At 38.6% G+C, this 21,455-nt stretch overlaps 1 long non-coding RNA gene across 2 annotated transcripts; it reads left to right on the top strand.

Moving 5' to 3' along the window:
* Positions 1-1,043: 1,043 nt before the first annotated feature.
* LOC129414627 (uncharacterized) lies at positions 1,044-21,406 on the top strand. Of its 2 annotated transcripts, none has more exons than XR_008634469.2 (4): positions 1,044-2,787; positions 10,129-10,277; positions 14,638-14,996; positions 21,383-21,406. It is a non-coding gene; the product is annotated as an uncharacterized lncRNA (long non-coding RNA). The 2 variants fall into 2 exon arrangements; XR_008634470.2 differs by lacking the exon at positions 21,383-21,406 and adding an exon at positions 20,331-20,455.
* The last annotated feature ends 49 nt before the right edge of the window (positions 21,407-21,455 follow it).

Below are 21,455 nucleotides of genomic sequence, written 5' to 3'. Positions count from 1 at the left end.
GTTTTCCAACTATAATGGGATGTTTTTTTTTCCACTGGCTGTATTCAATGTTCAGGTGGCAAGAAATCTTTGTCTTGTTGAATTTGAACACAGATCCGTTATTGAAGACTTGAATGTGTTGAGGCCAAAAAGTACAGACAGAAATGCGTCTCAGCCGAAGCAACTGTACAAATTGTGAGACATTACAGTGTGCAGATGGGTTTAGAGATAGTTTGCATGTTTAAAATAATAATCATACTATTTTTTGTTTATCCCAAGATTGACAGGAAGATAAATCGAGGAAGATACAATTGCTGTGTAGAGTTTCCTTAGGTATGCATTAATATTACTGTTGCTCATATTTTGTATTTAAATGTTAAACTTGTGCTTGTTGTGATGTGAAAATGATTTCATAATGTTCCTGCTTTCTATTAATTCCTTATTTCTATACTGTTTAAAGTTACTGTCTGTTATAAAATATATTCCAGGGTTTACACGGGTCCTTGAAATCCTTGAAAATTTGTGAATCTGGGAAAAAATTCAAGGCCCTTGGAAGTTTGTGAAAATATACATACATAGATACAGGTTATTGAAAGTGCTTGAATCTATTTTATGCAAGAAGTTTTTTTTTCCCTGTGTAGTGTAGGATAATATCATAAATATTCTAGACATTTTAAGCACACGTGCTAAACTGTTCTCTTTACATGCTTATATCTTCTGTATGCGAATGTTGATTCATACCAAAATGCATTTTTGCATAGTTGTGTTTGACACATGAAAACGTCTCGGGTTACGTATGTAACTGTTGTTCCCTGAGAAGGGAACGAGGCGCTGCGTCTCCCTTGCCATACTTCCTGCGTCCCTGTAACGTCGTCTTTGGCAATATTTCAGATACAGTAGCGATATACTTCCTGACTCCCGCGTCACCCTGTCTTTGTTGTTAAGCCTCACCATTGGTTGAATTTGTTGAATTTGAGTTTCATAGGACTATAAACGATCCCAAACGAGGCATAAGGGTCTTATCTAGCGAAACGATCGTAACTTTTTACAAGAAAAATAAAAAATGCACTTTTAAACCACAACTTTTCGTCTAGGTCCGGTCCAGCGCGACCTAACGTAAATGCGTAGTGACGTAGGGAGGTCACGTGTTACATATATAAAACGCACATTTGTGGACCGTTGTAAACAATAAACTGACACAAAGACATTAATTAGTATCATTCCACATAAAACAACGTCGGAACGGTCCTCTTTCAACACACTTGTAAACACTGAGGCGGAGTTTCGCGTTCGTCCTCTGTGACCTCTTGACGTCATGACGTATTGCGTGAGGTCACGCTGACGCTTTCAGGACCGGAGGAATATGAGAAGTTGTAGTTTAAAAGTGCATATTTTTTATTTTTCTTGTCAAAAATGACAATCGTTTCGCTAGATAAGACCCTTATGCCTCGTTTGGGATCGTTTAGAGTCCTTTGATTCTCCGTTGAAAAAAACTGTTACGTGTTGAGTTAAGTGTTAAGTGTTGGTGTCCGTTAAAGTCCATTAAAATGAGAAAAATCCTGCAATGTTTTCCTCAAAAAACATAATTTCTTCTCGATTGAACAAAGAAAGACATCAACGTTTTGGATGACATGGTGGTGGGTAAATTGTCTGGATTTTTCTTTTAAGAAAATGGACTATTCCTTTATGATATAAAGTCTTGACATTTAAACATGGACATTTAGGTGGATGCTCAGTTTCTTCTTTTATTGTAATTATAGTATTAGTCTGGCCATTTTACCATAAATAAAATAAAATCAATCTGATTGCTTAAAAAAGATGTGAAGTGTTATTCATCATTCACTGAGGGATGAGTTTAATACTTACAAACCCTGTAACTCTTAGCAAGCGCCACTAATTGTCAACTGTGTACGGAGAGAAATGTAAGGTGGTACTGAAAGCGGTAAATACCCAAACATGAATCCTAAAGCATGTTTTGATTGCTTAGCAGAAAAAAAGTGCCTTAAAAAAAGTCACGCTTTTGTTTACAACCAGAAGTGTCTCTTAAAAGTGAAAAGATACACCTGGACGCCTTGGAAGGGGACTGTCTCACTAAAAATACTCCCTAGTTAGTGAATGGACACAAAATCCTCCCTATTGTATTTTTTTTTTACATGTCTGATGCTAAATTCACCAGGGAAAGGCATTAGTAAGAAAGAAAGTCTGGCCTCAATAAACATGCCCGCCGTGGTTCATTCAGGCAGTGAGGTCCGTATTGTTTGTTTGCTATGGCCTGGTTTCCAGAGACCCTGAGAGTGGCCCAGTGAAGAGGGTTCAGAGAACAATGGTGCTCCTCATTGAACGGGGCGAACACTGCTGAACACCCTCTCTGGAAAATCACCCGGTCCGGTCACTCTCTCTCCCTCTCTCTGCTCACTCTTGATTGACAGCTAAATCATTAAAGAAGTTTTTTCCCAAGCATGGCCACATGAAGCTTCACTGCACACACTGAGCTTGCGTGCGTGCGTGTATCCGCGTGTGTTAGTCTGTGTGTAACAGTCTGTATGTACACATATGTATGTGTACTCACACCATGTGTGTGAGTGTGTATGTCTCCATGTGTGCACGTGCGTGTGTGTGTGTGTGTGTTGAATCTGCAGCTGTGTAACTGGGAGGTCCTGCACTATTGTCAACCACACAATGGCAAGAGGAGCCAGAGATGTTTCTTTACAAAGCGACTCACTCGCTGCCGTCGAGCGCCAGGAGAAGAGAATAAAGATGTCGTTGATGTACAAAGAGGTCACATGTGATGACTCATGAGAGTTTGAGGTACACACACACACAATAAGAACAGAAATCCATGAAGAACATTCCTGGGATTCACCTATTTTGTTATTGACCAAGTAAAGATTATTTTCATTACAAAGTTACTACTGAGCAATTCCAGCATTATGGATGTGACATTTGCAGTCAAAACTTGATGCATTTATTACCCATTTTTAACCATCTGTTAATATTTTCCTAAACCCCAAATATATATGTTTTCCATTGAATGTGACAGAAAAGGACTTAAGTGAGACAACATATTTTCAACATAGGAATTCTGTGAATTAAACCAGAAGCAACAAAACCCAACAAATGGAGACGAACATTAAGGTGCAGTTTCCCGAACAGGGCTCATCTTTAGTCCCGGTCTAAAATGCATGTTTGAGCTGTTTTAATTTAAAAACACCTTGATTAAGTCCTGATTAATTTTAACATCGTTGACATTGTTTTGTCTTAAGATGCACACCTTTTGTAAGGTATGTTTGTAAAAACTTCTTAAATGATTTAATGTTAATAAGGCCTAATCCTGGATTAACCTAAACCCTGTTCGGAAAACCATCTCTTAATGTTCATTTTAATTTCATTTTTGTTTGCACATTTATGAGGAAAAAACAGTGTTATGAATGTGACAATTTTGAAATTTGCACTTACTTAAAAATGCTTTAAAGGGGACATATCACGGAAATCTGACTTTTTCTATGTTTAAGTGCTATAATTGGGTCACCAGTGCTTCTATCAACCTATAAAATGTGAAAAAGATCAAACCAGTGACTTAGTTTTGGTAAACCATTCTCTGCAAGCAGGTGGAAAAAATAGCTCATTGGAGTTTGACTCCCCTTGTGATGTCAGAAGGGGATAATACCGCCTCTTAAAGGGCCATTTCATATAGGAATTTCCGATAGGAACATTAATCTTTGTTGAAAGTGGGTCATATTTATAGTCGAAATGTAACATAAATTTAGAATTTTGTGCCTATTTGACAGAGAAAAGACAGAACGTGACTTTAGAGCACATTTGTATGAAAAACTACAACTCCCACTATGTACAGCTCTGCAAGCCACTCCCATTAATCGGAACACGGCTCAGATATGCTATTGTGTACATAAATGCCACGTTTATAAAACAAAGAAAATAGCCACCACTGTGTCTGACAGACACCAATCATGACTTACTTTTAAACATGTTTTTACATTGTGTTACACACAATAACACTCTGGTCTGGTGTGTAGCAAAGTCTTATTCAAACAGTAACGTGCGGTTTCAGATCCGCAGTACAAATGTCTTTCCAAGCACTTATAAAAGGGTATGCATTTTAAATGTTTATTTAGTTTTACCAATTTTCTTTTTGTCTCTTGTTTACTGTAATTACATCTGTGTAATATCAACCTCATTGCTTTAACATAGACATATAAAACACCGCTCAGATATGTTGTGTACATAAATGCCACCTTAATATAACAAAGAAAATAGAAACACTCACTTTAGTCAGACATCCGTTTTAGGGCTGTCAATTTTCGTTCGAAAATCGATTGCACAATCGATCGGACCAACCAAAAAGAGTTTCGAAAACGAAAATAGGCAATCGATTTTAACCAAATATGTACACTATTAATTTAAAATAATTAAACAGTTAAAAATATAGATGTAACAAAACTCACAAACAAACAGAAAAAGAAAATAAAGAATTCCGAAAGTGCAGTAGGTGTGCGAAAGCTAGACAGAAAATACACAGCAATTTTATGCACCTATAGTTTCACGCTTTCAATCGCTGCATCTAGTGTTTTGCAAAGAAAATGGAGGACAACGTCAATAAACCTGTGCAACACAAGAGAGCGTCGAAATTGTGACCTTACAGGAGATGATGAGTTATGACAAGGAGCCACCCTTGCGAGCTGACAGCGACCCGCTTTTGTGATCGAAGATTGGCAGTATGAAATACGCAGCTGGCTGCTGGCAACGAAGTACCCGAGTTTCCCTGGGACATCAGTGCGGTCGGAGTGCGTCTTCTCAACAGATGGACATATAGTAAATGAAAAGCGCTCTGCTCTTGAACCCTTAAATGTTGATCGACTTGTTTTCCTGACCAATAATTTGTAATGGCCCTAGTCTTTTTGCGCATTTCATTATGCCTGCCTAGTGCCGCCTAAGTGTCGGTTACGTTTAATAAAAAAAATACACAGCATGTTCTCAACTTCAAGTAAGTCTATTTAAAGTTTCATTTTTGAACAGTTGTTTGAAATGGATCGAATCATTATTTAAAATAATTTTTTAATTGCCTAAATCATAAAAGCAGCCGGTTGAAGCCTGCAGTAATGTTTTTCATTTATGGCAGCAGTCCACTCTGCATATTTTTTTAGAGAATGTTGCACTACTGTTGCTGTTTTTTATTCTGCACGAAACTTAATGACAATGAATAAGAAATATTGCTGACTTGTGCGTTTCAGGCGCTCTCTTTGTCTGTTATTTGGCGTTGAAAATGGAAACGTCTTTTACATGGAAAATCGATTTTACAATCGATTCAATGAACACTTATATATTAAAAATCGAAAATGATTTTTTTCACAAAAGTGACAGCCCTAATCCGTTTATCCCTGCATCCTGCACACAAACGCGTCCCCTGCATAATATCTCCACATATGCGCTGCCTCAGCTCTTGGAGCTTGTGCTCGTAAGCCGAAACACGTCTTTGAAATAAGCACGCGCCCGGAAACATTTACAAAACAAATGTTTATATCCTTATCTGATCCAGAAATGTTAAACAGAAAGCACACAGCGAGAGTCCATCCAAGCTCATATACTTCGCAGCGCGTTTGCTCGTAAGCCGAAACACGTCTGTGAAATAAACATGTCCAAATGTGCGCAAAGGTGCTCACTTGCCTGGAAACATTCACCAAACAAACGTCCATATCCTTATCTGATGCTGAAATATTATAAAGAAGGCACACAGCGAGAGTAAAGGCACTATCAGTCCGGGCTTCTCTACGCAGCAGAGGCCGATGGTTGCGGCGTCTTCCCCGGGCTCCTCTACTCCTCGGGCTTCTGTTCCTCCATCTGCCTGAGCTCTTTGCTGTATTGTGGCTCATAAAGGTGCAATGAACAGCGGATTAGAGCATCACGCTTGCGAAATCACCCTCTTCTATATCATATTGATTAACTTCCGCTGTTATTGTAACATGAAGTCTGGCTCGCTCCACAACGTCTGTTAGCTTAGCTTAGCATAAAGTTTTTTTTTCTGTCTGTGCTCGTATATTTTCGTAAGTCCCACCCACTGATCTGTAATAGGTCTTTAGCGTGAGTGGGTCCCACCCATAGCCCCCACCATGCAAAAATGAGGAATGAGTGTCTGTAGTCTTTCACCCTCGACAAAGATACAGGACTTCCTTCTTTCTTCGCAAAATGACGATTTTTACATCATTGAAAGAAGGAAGTGCCTCACTGAAATTAGTATTTCTCCCGTCTCAGGGGAAACTGAGGGAATGATGCACGACCATTTAAAAACATGACTGGGGTTCTAACGATACAAAGCTTAAAGGAATATTCCATTTTCTTAAAAGAAAAATCCAGATAATTTACTTACCACCATGTCATCCAAAATTTTGATGTCTTTCTTTGTTCAGTCGAGAAGAAATTATGTTTTTTGAGGATTTTTCTCATTTTAATGGACCTCAATAGAGCCCAACATTTAATACTTAACTCAACACTTAACAGTTCCCTTCAACAGAGCCTCAAAGGTCCACAAACGATCCCAAACGAGGCACAAGGGTCTTATCCAGCGAAACGACCGTCACCTTTGACAAGAAAAACAAAAAATATGTCTTTTTAAACCACAACTTTTCGTCTAGGTCCGGTCCAGCGCGGCCTAACGTAAATGCGTAGTGACGTAGGGAGGTCACGTGTTACATATATAAAACGCACATTTGCAGACCATTGTAAACAATAAACTGACACAAAGACATTAATTAGTATCATTTTACATACAACAACGTCGGAACGGACCTCTTTCTCAACACTTGTAAACACTGGGGCAGAGTTTCGCGTTCGTCCTCTGTGACCTCTTGACGAAATGACGTATTGCGTGGGGTCACGCTGGCGCATCACGACCGGATCTAGACGAGAAGTTGTGGTTCAAAGTGGATACTTTCCATTTTTCTTGTCAAAAATGACAATCGTTTTGCCAGACAAGACCCTTGTGCCTCGTTTGGGATTGTTTGTAGTCCTTTGAAACTCGTTTGAAAGAAACTGTTAAGTGTTGAGCATTAAATGTTGGGCTCTATTAAAGTCCATTAAAATGAGAAAAATCCTGCAATGTTTTCCTCAAAAAACATAATTTCTTCTCGACTGAACAAAGAAAGACATCAACATTTTGGATGACATGGTGGTGAGTGGATTATCTGGATTTTTCTTTTAAGAAAATGGAATATTCCTTTAATGCAAATGGATGAAGTTTCCCTTTAATCTGCACTATCCAAGCATGGCACTGCCATTTAGTGCAGAGATCAGCTCATTTGCATTTAAAAGGACACACCCAAAACTACACATTTTTGCTCACACCTACCTAATTATTATTATTATTATTCCGTTTTTCTGAGACAAAATTTCTAATTTTAACGTTATAATAAATTATCTATGTGGTATTTTGAGCTAAAACTTCACATATGTACTCAGAGGACACCAAAGATTTATTTTACATCTTAATATAGTACTGTGAAATGTCCCCTTTAAAAACATTAAGCGAGAATTTGCATGAGTGCTTAAACCACCAAATATTGACATTTAAGATATCAGTATGGTTAAAAACTTTGGGTAAAAACTTTACTTATTTAGACATCATTATAACTGATACTGTTTAAGTATTAACGGTACAATTAGTAGACTTTTTTACCCATGCAAAAATAGCCCTTATGAAATAATAAGTAAATAGATGTGATGAAATTATATGCAAATGTGACCCTGTCTGTGAAGTCCTAATCCTAATGATGAGAATAAAAGCATCAAAGTTTGATTTCACATTTATTTCAGTCTTTGACATGACCTTACTTAAAGATATCAAGATTATATTTTTACAAAATGTTCTATACATTATATACAGTATAGGATGATTTTATGTAGAAAACAGTAAATCACAAAAATGACTTTAGCTGGGTTTGTTTTTAGCCTTTAGACTCAAGATTGTTTTTAGCTTCACAGGCAGCATCTTTAAAGAGGACATTTCACAAGACTTTTTTAAGATGTCAAATAAATCTTTGGTGTCCTTAAAATACATATGTGACTTGTTTTGCTCAAAATACCATATAGATAACTACTTATAGCATGTTAAAATTGACACTTTGTAGGAGAGAGCAAAATATGCCATTTTTGGGTGTGTCCTTTAACATGCAAATGAGCTGATCTCTGCACTAAATGGCAGTGCAGTGGTTGGATAGTGCAGATTAAGGAGCCATATTATCCCCTTCTGACATCACAAGCGGAGCCAAATTTCAATGGCCTATTTTTTTATATGCTTGCAGAGAATGGTTTTCCAAAACTAAGTTACTGGGTTGATCTTTTTCATATTTTTAGGTTGATAAAAAGCACCGGGGACCCAACCATACCACTTAAACATGGAAAAAGCCAGGTTTTCATGATATGTCCCCTTTTAAAGGATAGTTCACCACAAAAAGGAATAGCTCACCGTCATGTTGTTACAAACCTGTATAAATGTCTTTGTTCTGCTGAACACAAAGAAAAATAATTAAGCAGGAAACAGAAGCACCATTGACTTCTATAGAAAGAATACAACTATGGAACTCAATGGTGCTCAAAAACGTTTTGGTTAGAAACATGGCTCAAAATATCTTCCTTTATGTTCAGCAGAACAAAAATATTAATACAGGTTTGTAACAACATGAGGGTGAGTAAATTTGAGTAAACTAACCCTATCTTTAAAGGGGCCATGGCACAAGACTTTTTTATGATGTCAAATAAATATTTGGTGTCCCCAGAGCACATATGTGAAGTTTTAGCTCAAAATATCATATAAATAATTTATTATAACATGTTGAAATTGCCACTTTGTATGTGTTTGCAAAAAAGTGCCGTTTTGGGTGTGTTCTTTAAAATGCAAATGAGCTGATAAAATTCAAACACTGATCACAATGATGGTGGTTTGTTGCAATTAAAACTCAATTGTGCTGCACTAAATGGCAGTGGTTGGATAGTGCAGATTAAGGGGTGGTATTATTATAATATGACCTCCTTATGACATCATAAGGAGAGCCTAATTTCAACAACCTATTTTTCATGTGCTTGTAGAGAATGGTTTACAAAAACTAAGTTACTGGGTTGATCTTTTTCACATTTTCTAGGTTGATACAAGCACTGGGGACCCAATCTTAGCGCTTAAACATAGAAAGAGTCAGATTTTCATGCCATGGCCCCTTTAAAGCATTGTTTTGCTGTGCTATAGCATGTGAGACTTTATCTTCCAGCAGTGTATGGAGTTTAATTTAAACTTTGACTCTGATTCTCCTGCATGTGCAATCACACCACCCAGAAACATGAGGCACCAATCTCCACCCTGTTCCCGGTTTGTCTTATTATTACTCTGGCTGTGCCTTTGCCCAGGTGATGCATGCGGTGGGGCTCGGTCGGCCCGCGTCCTGACCTGAATGCAGCTCTATGGATCAGCACCACCCTAATAGCAGAGGCAGCGGCGCATGGCCTTTAAAATCGCGTGCAGAATAAAGTTCAGGTGTCAGAAGTTCAACTGATTTATAATGGTGAGGCGCGGCTTGATTAAGTGCTGATGTCACCAGATTCCTCAGCGCTTGTTTGCAGAATCAAGCCGCACAGATCTAACAAACAAGACGAATGGCTGAGCGAGTCGCCGTAACCTTTCTGTTTCCCTTTCACGCTCCAGCCAATCACGTGCCAGAGGAAGTGCAGTGCTCTCTGCTTTGTTTTATTTATGGCTTTGCTCCCTGTGTAATGTACAGTTGAGGGTGCAAAGCAAATACAAATGAGCGGCGTGTTTTCACGCGTGTGTGTTTTCTGTCGCACGGACGTGTCACGCCGACGATAATCCACCATTTTTTAAACTCTATTTTCCTCTTAACGATCACCCAGCCGCGTGTCACCCTTAAGACGTAGTTTTTGCTGCAGGTATCCGTGTATCTTCCCTCCCTCCACGCCGACGTCTGCTGTAGTCAAACTTCAATTATTCTTCCCTACAAAGGATACATCACAGACTCATTCAAGGCGGGGAAAGCTTTAAAAAAATCCCAGCGACACCGATCGGTTGCCGGCTGTGTCATTTGTGAATAAACAGTGTGTCAGTCTAACAGGCTTTTTCTCTTTTCTTCGCAGACAGCCTCTGTCAGCTCCTGGAGAAAAACGGCACCTTGTTCCTGACAGCTAGTGCTGGAGTGTTAACCAGAGCACACGTACACCAGCGTTCAATCCCGCTCAAGGCCTGCAAGCCGTCTGGTCACTGGTGACCCTCTCACCCAATTAAGGTAACTTTCTAAACTGTATAAGTTTCAACTAAATTCTTGTTCCCTGTGTGCTCAATTGGCAGATCATTGCAATAGCTGTACGGATGGTAATAGGTTTGATCCCAGGTAATGCACTATAAGTCACTGTGGAGGAAAGAATCTGCCGAAATGCATACAATAATTGTTATTGAATTCTAAAAAAGCGTACACAATAGTAACCGGCAATCAATTAACTCATGAAACCATGTTAAAACAAGGGCTGGGACGATAAATTGTGCAATTCTGCTTGCTATGCTTAAAGGATTAGCCCATTTTCTTAAAAAAATCCAGATAATTTACTCACCCCCATGTCATCCAAAATGTTGATGTCTTTCTTTGTTTAGTTGAAAAGAAATTGTGTTTTTGGGGAAAGCGTTTCAGGATTTTTCTCATATTGATGAACTTTATTGGACCCCAACACTTAACAGTTTAAAATTGCAGTTTCAACGCAGCTTCAAAAGGTTTTAAACGATCTCAAATGAGGCATAAGGGTCTTATCTAGCAAAACGATTGTCATTTTTGGCAATAAAAATAAAAATATTCACTTTTAAACCACAGCTTCTCGTCTTCCTCCGGCCATGTGACACATCAGCGGGACCTTACGTAATACATCATCACGTCAAGAGGTAACAGATGACGTATGCGAAACTACCGTCCCAGTGTTTAGAAGTGTTGAGAAGAAGAGCGTTCTGACGTTGTTGTATATCGAATGATACTAATTAATGTCTTTGTGTCAGTTTATTGTTTAAAATGGTCCGCAAATGTGCGTTTCATAAATGTAACACGTTATCTTCGACGTCATTACACAATTACGTGAGGTCGCGCTGGCGCGTCACTCGGCCGGAGGAAGACGAGAAGTTGTGGTTTAAAAAGACATATTTTTTATTTTTCTTGCCAAAGATGACAATGGTTTTGCTAGATAAGACCCTTATGCCTCATTTGGGATCGTTTAGAGTCCTTTGAAGCTGTGTTGAAACTGCAATTTTAAACTGCATTAAAACTGTTAAGTGTTGAGGTCCATTAAAATGAGAAAAATTCTGGAATGTTTTCCTCAAAAAACAATTTCTTCTCGACTGAACAAAGAAAGACAAAAAATTTTGGATGACATGGGGGTGAGTAAATTATCTGGATTTTTTTTTTTTAAGAAAATGTAATAATCAAGAATTACGGTGAAATGCCGTTACTTGCAAAAGCCAGAGGGCGCTCTCGTGCAGAAACTCAATATGCGCTGCAGAAGAAGTAGCAATTACATGCGCAGTTCCACGAAATGCCTGCTAAGCATATTTATATCGCTGTTCAACAAATTTTGCATGTATTTTCATGATAATAAAGAATATTGATAATGATAATGTTTGACGAGTGTTGCTTTTTCAAATTCCTGTTATAAATGACTCAAACTCACAGTAATTTTAGATTAATAAGGACTTACTGATCAAAAAGCCATAATGCATGAAAGAGCTGTGTATAATATCACCTTTGCGATTCAGAATCAATATCAGATATCATCATTATTAGTATGAATCGTGACTCTTCTTGAATGGGAAAAGACCATGATGTTTTCCAAAATCATGTGCTAAAAGTAAAATCAAACAACATACTGTAGTCTATTTCTGACCAACAATTAAACCTGACATTTGTTATAACTTCAATTTTTTTTAAACTCAAATTCTGCTAAAGGTGCCTCTGAACAGAGCTCTTCCCCCATAGAATCATCAGCCTTTATTTATTGATGATTGGTTCTTTAAACAGGGTACCCATGGGTCCTTTAAATTCTTGAAAGTTTGTGAATCTGCTTTTTTGCATAGTTGTGTTTGACAAGTGAAAGCGTCTCGGGTTACGTATGTAACTGCTGTTCCCTGAGAAGGGAACAAGGCGCTGCGTCTCTCTTGCCATACTTCCTGCATTCCTGTAACGCCGTCTTTGGCAATATTTCAGATAGCAATATACTTTCTGGCTCCTGCGTCACCTTGTCTTTGTTGTTCAGCCTCACCATTGGTTGAATTTGATATACACATTCAGACGCACTTACCCCTGAAGGCGTCCCCAAAGTGTCATCACCGCAGTGACGCAGCGCGAGTTCCCTCGAAATGGAACTGTAACAATGTATCTTAAAAGGTAACACGATGTAACCTTGCTCTCACTTGAAATGTGTCCACACATTTAGTCCTTGAATTTGATGGTAATGGACCTGGAAAGTCCTTAAAAGGTCCTTGAATTTGAAGTGTACTAAGGTGTGGGAACCCTGTTTTAACTGGAAGGTGGGATTTACGATGCCAGAGCGCCCATATAGACCCCTTCACGGTTCACGTCACAGGCTGTTCCCACTGCGCATATCGGGGTCAGAAAAGTCATTACAGCAGATTGAGTTGCGTATTATTCGGTATCGTCAAAAATGCCTACTTACGTCGTGGGCTGTGAAAATCGCACCAGGTCTTCCGTTAAGTTTTCGCGATTCATGCAGAATCTCAAAAACAAAAAAAATACAACATCTGCGTCTGCAAGGAATTAACGTGCAGACTGGGACAATGCAAAGATCAAAGAGGCTTGTGTTTGTAGTGTTCACTTCATTTGAGGTAAGTCATCATTTTTCAGCACTGTTAGATTAAATTATAAAGCCTAAATGGTATGAACAGTTCGACCCCGTGCTGCGCGCGCACCCGATAGTCATTCAATGTTTACAAACCTTGAAGGGGTCTATTGAGCATTACATTGTCCTCTATAGAGGGTATGCACGTGACGTCACCTTCGGCGAAAGTGACTGCGGTTATGCCCACTGAGTGGCAAAAGGCAGAGCGGCAGAATTTGTGTACAGTGTGAAGTCAGCGAAAACACAGGGAAAACGCGTCTAAATGGGAAAAAGCTGTTGTGCGATAGACTGCACTAACAGATTAACAAGAATTCGGAGCTATTGTTTTACAGACTGCCAAGAAACACCAAAAGGAGAAGTAAATGGATCGTTCATGTCAACGTCCACTGACCACAGGTGGGTTGACAAGTTGCTAGGGTCACTATCAAGTCCAACTAAATGTAATTTTTGCTGATAATTGTCAGCATTTTCGCGGCCGCCACTAGAACAGCCAGCCATTTTGCTAAATGTTTTGCCACTCAATTGGGCGTGGCCCTGTGGAAAAGTGACATCAATGCATACCCTCTATAGCAGTGCTAGATCTTGTTATATATCTAATATCTTTAAAGTCAAGCAGAGAGTCCTTAAAGTTATTATGCGTGTTTGTAGCCATCAGTTTAATGGTTAAAAGTATAATAACAAATCTCTAATTAAAGATTATTTTTTGCTTACATTTCAAAGAGAAATTCTCCAAAAGATGTTTTTCAGCTGTGCATTGGCTCTTGTCCTGGCTAAAGATGGGCCTGACTAATTGGTCATAATTGTTAGTAGTTCCCCTGCATGGGTCTCCTTCAGGCCATTCCTGTGTGGTCAAGAAGAAGATCTCCGTTATTGATGTGACAACGCAAAATTGAAAACCTTTGGCGGCGCGTCAACCCCTAATTAATCCCACTAATTTCATTTCACCGCGGCTCTTCAGCTATCAAACGAATGCGATTACAGTGGCGAGAGCCATTTTGCGGCTGCAGCGGAGGAGGTTACTCATGCTAATTAGCAGCTAGCCTGAAGAAGACAAGGGCCTGAGGGTCGGCCAGAAGAGGTCCTAAATAGAGCTAAACGGTCGCATAATGACCTCAGGAACACGTAGCCATGCGCGGTCTCATTTTCATAATGTATTACACTCAAGTCCACTTGGACACAATAGGACAAGAGGCGATTAGCGGGCACTGGCCTCAGACCGTGCTAACCGCTGCTTAGCCTTGGTTGGGTCGCGTGGCTGCTGTTGATGAATTTGGTTTAATAAACGTCTTATGAGCAACGAAATGCCATAATGTCGGGTTTACCTCATCATTCTTGTAAAAAAAAGTATCAAGATTCATGTGTCACTTTCTTTTTTCAGGCTTCAAGTGAGATCCAAAAGAAATAGTTCATTCTTATGCACTCTATGCAACTAATAAATAGTGTGAGGAACATGTGCTGTATAATATCTTCATATAATATTTCTTCGGAAAGTCACAGGGAACATAAGGAAAGATGACAGAAATGCCATTTTTTTGGATGAACTAATCTTTTTAGATACATTCTTGATAACGGCTGATCAAAACATGAATTACAAGCAGTCAGGCAGTGTCTGCATTCACATCTTCTTAATATACTTGAGATTTAAACGCTTTACATATGCCGCATTAATGAACTTAGTCAAGGATCAATAATTGATCAGGCCATGGTTATTTAATGGGGTTTAATGGAATATCACTCTCTTCTCTTTACACACAGAGGCCAGAGTGTTTACCACGTACCAGCACACCATAAATATATCATGAGAACATCCTTCAATAATTGACATAATGCAAGTGCTGGGAATCCCGCTGCCAGTGGTTGGCATCTGTGCGCGCAGTAGCCTGAGGGACGGCCGGGCCGAGGGTCAGCTTGTTTTTTGGCGGGCGGTTCTGACGTGTTGTGTGCTGTGAATGCCCGAGTCGAGGTGGTGGCGTGATCCACGGATGAAAGATGCCGCAGACGTCCCGCAGCACGGGAGAATGACTGGCAGAGGAAAGCCGAATGCTATGCATTTAATAATGCCCACCAGTCGGTCCAAGCAGACTAACGTATGCTGGGAGCAGAGGTGAAGGCAGGTACAACCTGCAGCACACATCCAAATCGGTTTCAAATCCCGGGAGTCTGAGACTTCTGAGCCTTAATTTTGGGCGAAATTAATTAGTAATAATAGAGTATTTTGTATTAGGGGATCCAACATGCTTGTTAACTGTGAGGGACTCAAGCTCATTATTTATTGTGTTTTTAATTTTTAGTTTGCTAGTAGCAGCTTATTTTTTAGTTACGTATCTGTTTAAGGCCCTGGGAAGTTTTTGAAAATATACATGCATACAGTAGATACAGGTAATTGAAAGTGCTTGAATCTATTTTATGCAAGAAGTTTTTGAAAAACAAAATCCATATTATTCCCTGTGTAGTGTAGGACAATATCATAAAAATTCTAGACTTTTTAAGCACACGCGTTAAACTGTTCGCTTTAAATGCTTATATCTTCTGCATGCAAATGTTGATTCATACCAAAATGCTTTTTTGCATAGTTGTGTTTGACACATGAAAACGTCTCGGGTTACGTATGTAACTGTTGTTCCCTGAGAAGGGAACGAGACGCTGCGTGTCCCTTGCCATATCTTCTGCATCCCTGTAACGCAGTCTTTGGCAATATTTCAGATAGCGATATACTTCCTGGCTCCCGCGTCACCCTGTCTTTGTCGTTAAGCCTCACCATTGGTTGAATTTTATATACACATTCAGACGAACTTACCCCTGGAGGCGTCCCAAAAGTGTCACCACAGTGACGCAGCGCTAGTTCCCTCGAAAGGGAACTGTAACAATGTATCTTAAAAGGTAACACGATGTAACCTTTCTCACTTGAAATGTGTTCCCACATTAAGTCCTTGAATTTGACGTTATTGGACTTGGAAAGTCCTTGAAAGGTCCTTGAATTTGAAGTTAACTTAGGTGTGGGAACCCTGTTGTACACTTGTTAATGTTTTTAACCACTAGTTGAATATTTGGAGAAAGCACAAGTTAACTGGACCGATTAGATGCAGGAAGCCTGTCGCCATCACATACAGTAGTAAATGTCTTTAAAAACCCTCGGACACATTGCGGTGTCTTAAAAATCTCAGCGTACATGTCAGGGTCCGATCAGAAATATTCAGCTCGATATGATGAGATTTAGATTGTGAACAGTCTGAAATGAGGTAATAATATTCCATATTAAAGTTTATTGGACCGACTATTTCCAAAAAGGCTGTTGCGTGTTTTAAATAGCAGTCTCTCTCTTTATAAAAGCCTTCATCGTGTGGCTTAATGCGGTAATGTGCTGTACATCTGGGCACCACATTGGCTTCCACGGTGGCTCTCTGGCTCTGGCACCCATCGTGAGCCCATTACAACCCCAGTCTGCCAGGCCTCCAGGAGCCCGAGTGATGGGCTTCAGGCCAGACCACTCCAGAACTCTTTTTAGCAAACAGCAGCCCAAAGAAAGCAAAGATGCAGGGAGTCACAGATCTAATGTTTGTCGAGATTTTAAGGCCAGAGTGAGTTTAAAGCTTCCTGGCAAACGTCTATAAGTGCCAAACATCAAGGTATGATGAGCATGTGACTGTACATTTTAAATGGGCTATAATAAACATTCCAAGCGTTCCGCTGTTCACCGTTAAAACATTATTACTTTAATACTCTACGTTTATGAGTGGTTTTGTAAAAAAAATATTTTTAGCTTATAAATAATGCACAGCTCATGCAGATGCATCTGTGCTGTTTTTGTTAACAATTTTTAGCTGTTATCACCATAAGCCTGAATACTATAAAGCATTATTTTCCTCTGATCAAACTTTAAAGCTGTCACCTATTATAATCCTTTGCTTAGAAAGAAAAACTTTTAGGAAAGAATTGATATAATCTAAAAGAAAAAAATGCTGCCATTGGGTTAAAGGAATATTCGATTTTCTTAAAAGAAAAATCCAGATAATTTACTCACCACCATGTCATGTTGATGTCTTTCTTTGTTCATTCGAGAAGAAATTATGTTTTTTGAGGAAAACATTGCAGGATTTTTCTAATTTTGATGGACTTTGATAGACACCAACAATTGATACTTAACTCGACACTTGGCGGTTTTTTTCAACGGAGTTTCAAAGGACTATAAACAAAGGTCTTATCTAGCAAAACGATTGTCATTTTTGACAATAAAAATAACAAATATACACTTTTAAAGCACAACTTCTCATCTAGATCCGGTCGTGATGCGCTAGCATGACCCGACGCAATACGTCATGACGTCAAGAGGTCACAGAGGACAAACGCTAAACTCCGCCCCAGTATTTACATGTGTTGAGAAAGAGGACAGTTCCTGTTGTATGTCAACTGATACTAATTAATGTCTTTGTGTCAGTTTATTGTTTACAATGGTCCGCAAATGTGCGTTTTATATATGTAACACATGACCTCCCTACGTCACTACGCATTTACGTTAGGTCACGCTGGACCTGACCTAAACGAAAATTTGTGCTTCAAAAGTGTATATTTGTTATTTTTATTGTCAAAAATGACCATCGTTTTGCTAGATAAGACCCTTATGCCCTGTTTGGGATTGTTTATAGTCCTTTGAAACTCCGTTGAAAAAAACTGTTATGTGTTGAGTTAAGTATTAATTGTTGGTGTCTATTAAAGTCCATTAAAATGAGAAAAATCCTGCAATGTTTTCCTCAAAAAACATAATTTCTTCTCGACTGAACAAAGAAAGACATCAACATTTTGGATGACATTGTGGTGAGTAAATAATCTGGATTTTTCTTTTAAGAAAATGGAATATTCCTTTAAATTAAGCCATAAAATTGTCATATTTGTAAATCCAAAGGTGACAGAGCTTTCGATGTTGCTGCCCCTAAACTCTGGAACAGTTTACCCCTTACTATCAGGTACTCTCCATTGCGTGGTGTTTTTAAATCAAACTTAATAAATCATTTTTACACCCTTGCATGTGATGATGTGTACTAGGGTGGTTCTTTTTTTTCAACTTTTAAAAGTTCATGCTATCATCCCACCAATATGTTTGAATAAATAAATAAAAAAAATTCAATATTAATTAATATTTAGAGGTTGCTCAAGACCTTTGAAGTTTAACACATTTGCGTATTATTTGATACTTTGTGCTAGCATGTTTAATAATATATACTTGTGACAGCAATGGACTTATTTGACGATGCTCCATGCAATTAAAACTCCTGTTTTAGTTGTGATATGTCTTTCAAAGCAAGAAAGCTTCAATGTGAATGAAGTACAATAGACAATATACACTGAGACAATGGCTGAAGCAACACGAAGCAAGTCCGCTATATGGTTACTCGGGTCAAAAGAGACTGAAACAAATGGAACAAAGTTACCCTCCAAGAAGCAAGTTTTATGTGTGTTGTGGGTTTTTAAATGGTACAGTTTTTGCCAAAATATGTGATTTCAGAAATATTCAAAGGCTTTGAGCAACCTTTAAATATTGTAAGAACAATTTAAAATTTTGCACAGTGTGTTTTTATTGATATCCTAACACATTTAGGGGTGAGAGTTGAACATAAAAAATGACCCATTATAAGGACCACCCTATTGTGTACAGCAGTGGTTCTCAAACTGGGGTTCGGGGGCCCCCAGGGGGGCCACGAGATGGTGCCAGGGGGTCCCCAGTTTTATGACATTTTATAAAATACATTATTTATCATGAATTCTGTGAAAGATAACCTAAAAAAATAAGGCATCACTACTTTGTGTAATTTAATGTTTTGTTTAATTAAAATGTGAAGTTTTAGAACTGTTTTTCTTTGGGGGGGGGCCGCGAAGGAATGCATCGTACACAAAGGGGGCCGCACGCTGAAAAAGTTTGAGAACCACTGGTGTACAGTACTTTGGATGTTTTTTATATGTGTATATACGTTTTTTCCTCTCCTTTTATTTTTTTTATCTCTGTTGCTTCTTAAGTAACCTTTTATTGTAAAAGCAACAATGGTTGTGTTAAAGTTGTGCTATAGAAATTAATTGACTTGACTTGACCCAACAATGGGTTAAAACAGCCCAGCATAGGTTAAATTACCGAACAACAGGTTGGGTTTATCCCTTTTTTGACCTCATTGCTTGGTTGAAAATAACCCAGCATTTTTTTAAAGTGTATGCCTTCAATAAAAAAAAACATTTAAAACTAAAACATTAAGGCCTGGTTTACAGACAAGGCTTAGCTAAAGCTAGGACTAGGCCTCAGTTATATTAAGACGCATATTTTATAAACGTGCCTTAAATATGTGTATCTTGAGACAAAACAATGGTAGTGGCATATTTTAGGATCTGTCAGTGAAAGTTACTTTTAGTACAGCTCTAACCCAGGGGTGGCGAACGTCGGTCCTGGAGAGCCGCAGTCCTGCAGAGTTTAGCTCCAGCTCTAATCAAACACACATGAACAGGTAATCAAGGTCTAAAAAATTACTAGAAACATTCAGACAGGTGAGGTTTAATCAGGGTTGGAGCTAAAAACTGCAGGGATGCGGCTCTCCAGGACCGACGTTCGCCACCCCTGTACTAGCCTAAAAACTTTTATGGAATTTAATTAGGAAATATAACAAGTTTTAACAAACATGCCTTTCTAAAAACATTACTTGTATGCATTTTAAGGCAAAACAAAGGGCACTGATGTATTTTAATGTATGTCAGTGCAAGTTGTTTTCACACTCTAAAAATGTCTGGGTTATTTTTGACCCATAATGGGTAAAAATTGGACAGAACATGTGCTGGGTTAAAAATTACCCAATGTTGGGTTGTTGTTATGCAACCATGGGGTATAATAACCCAGCAGTTGGGTTAAAATAACCCAGCATTGGGTCCATTTTTAACCCAGCACATGTTCTGTCCAATATTTACCCATTATGGGTCAATTTTTAACCCAGCACGTGTTCTGTCCAATATTTACCCATTATGGGTCAAAAATAACCCAGCCATTTTAAGAGTGCAGTTTGAACATCTGTTACATTTATTTTAGTCTAGGACTAGTCTAATCCCTGTCTGGGAAACTGCCCCTATAACATTTATAAAAGTTTTTATTGCCCTAAGCTGAAATTTTTTCCAAACAATTTTAAAGAATCAAAGATATAAATGCTTATAATTTTAAATTCAGTACCACTATAATGGCATTTTAGTTGTTTGGCCATTGGCAATATCATTGATGTTAAAGTTTATAATTTGTTTTAAATTACAATTTAATAATGTAATATAATACTTTTTTGTTTTTTATTACATTAATTCATTTTAAAGACTTTTTGATGTGTGTTTATGAACATGCGTTCATATGTTACCGTGCTAATCAAAGGATTTGAAATCGGTGAAAATAATGAGGACCACAGAATAGTGATTCAATTTTTTATATTTTACAGAACTGAAGATTTACATCAAAGGGTATACTGCCAGGGTTGGACTCAATTACTCAATAATCTGTCAAAACTGTACAGCATTTTCAACAAGCAGCCTCTGGTTACCATGGAAACATACCCTGTCTCCAACACTGTCACATCTTAATGGTTGAAAAAAATCACCTAACTGAGTGAAAAAACACGTTTCCTTCCATAAATCAGTGTTTATTTGTGATAAGATCCATTTCATGGTGCTATTCCCATCATGGTTTGTCTTTAACAGATAACAGCCCGCCTCTCCGTGATGTTTTCTCAATCAGTGCATTTAGTCGTCTCGGGAGATCGAAACGTGCCGTCCCGTTTCGTATGTACTGCTTCGTATCCAGTGATGTCAGAGTGAGGTAATATGTTGGAATGAGAATATATGGACGTACACAAACTCTGCTTCTCGCGCGCGCGTTGACGCTGAATTATCGTTTTCATTCAACAAATTAAAATACACGTTTTCTATGCATTTCTTTGAGCGATGCTAACAGGGCTTCAGTGACTACATTGCAGGATTTAAGGCACATGACAGTCAGGCTATCGTTTGCTGTTTACACTTATCTCATCATTATTCACATTGTAATCCGGCTTCCTCACACAGACCCCTGTGTGTGAACATAAATAAGAGGTTGATGGTTGAATCAGTTCCCATCAGCTGCAGTCTCAGTCTCTTTCTGTAAACATTGCTGGGGGACAAATTAAATTAAATGCGAATCCAGTCTCTTTAATAGTTTCAAAGAATTGAAAATGATCAACAGATCTGTCAGTGAGACTTGAGTCTTCCCCAAGATTCAATACTCTAAAGCGGCTCACGGCCAAACGTGAGTGTCTCTTTCCGAGTCCTCGTAAAATCTTTTGACTTCCATTGGCCACATCACTGGCCTCTACAAAAGATGCCCAGGTAGATCGGTTTTGATGTTTTTTAATGACAGTAGGTTGTTGATGAATGACTATCACAATGAAATGGAGTAATGAAATGATGCTTCAAAAGGACGATCAGTGCTAACGTAATGCTGCATTTCTTATTTCAGTGGATTGATCCACTTGAATTGAAAAGAGGTTCCTCTGTGAATCGGAGCCGAACCCTGGTTGCATCCATGACCG

The sequence above is a fragment of the Misgurnus anguillicaudatus genome, chromosome 5 (assembly GCF_027580225.2).
Source record: "Misgurnus anguillicaudatus chromosome 5, ASM2758022v2, whole genome shotgun sequence".
Lineage (NCBI taxonomy): Eukaryota > Metazoa > Chordata > Actinopteri > Cypriniformes > Cobitidae > Misgurnus > Misgurnus anguillicaudatus.
This window is presented reverse-complemented; position numbering and strand designations above follow the sequence as displayed.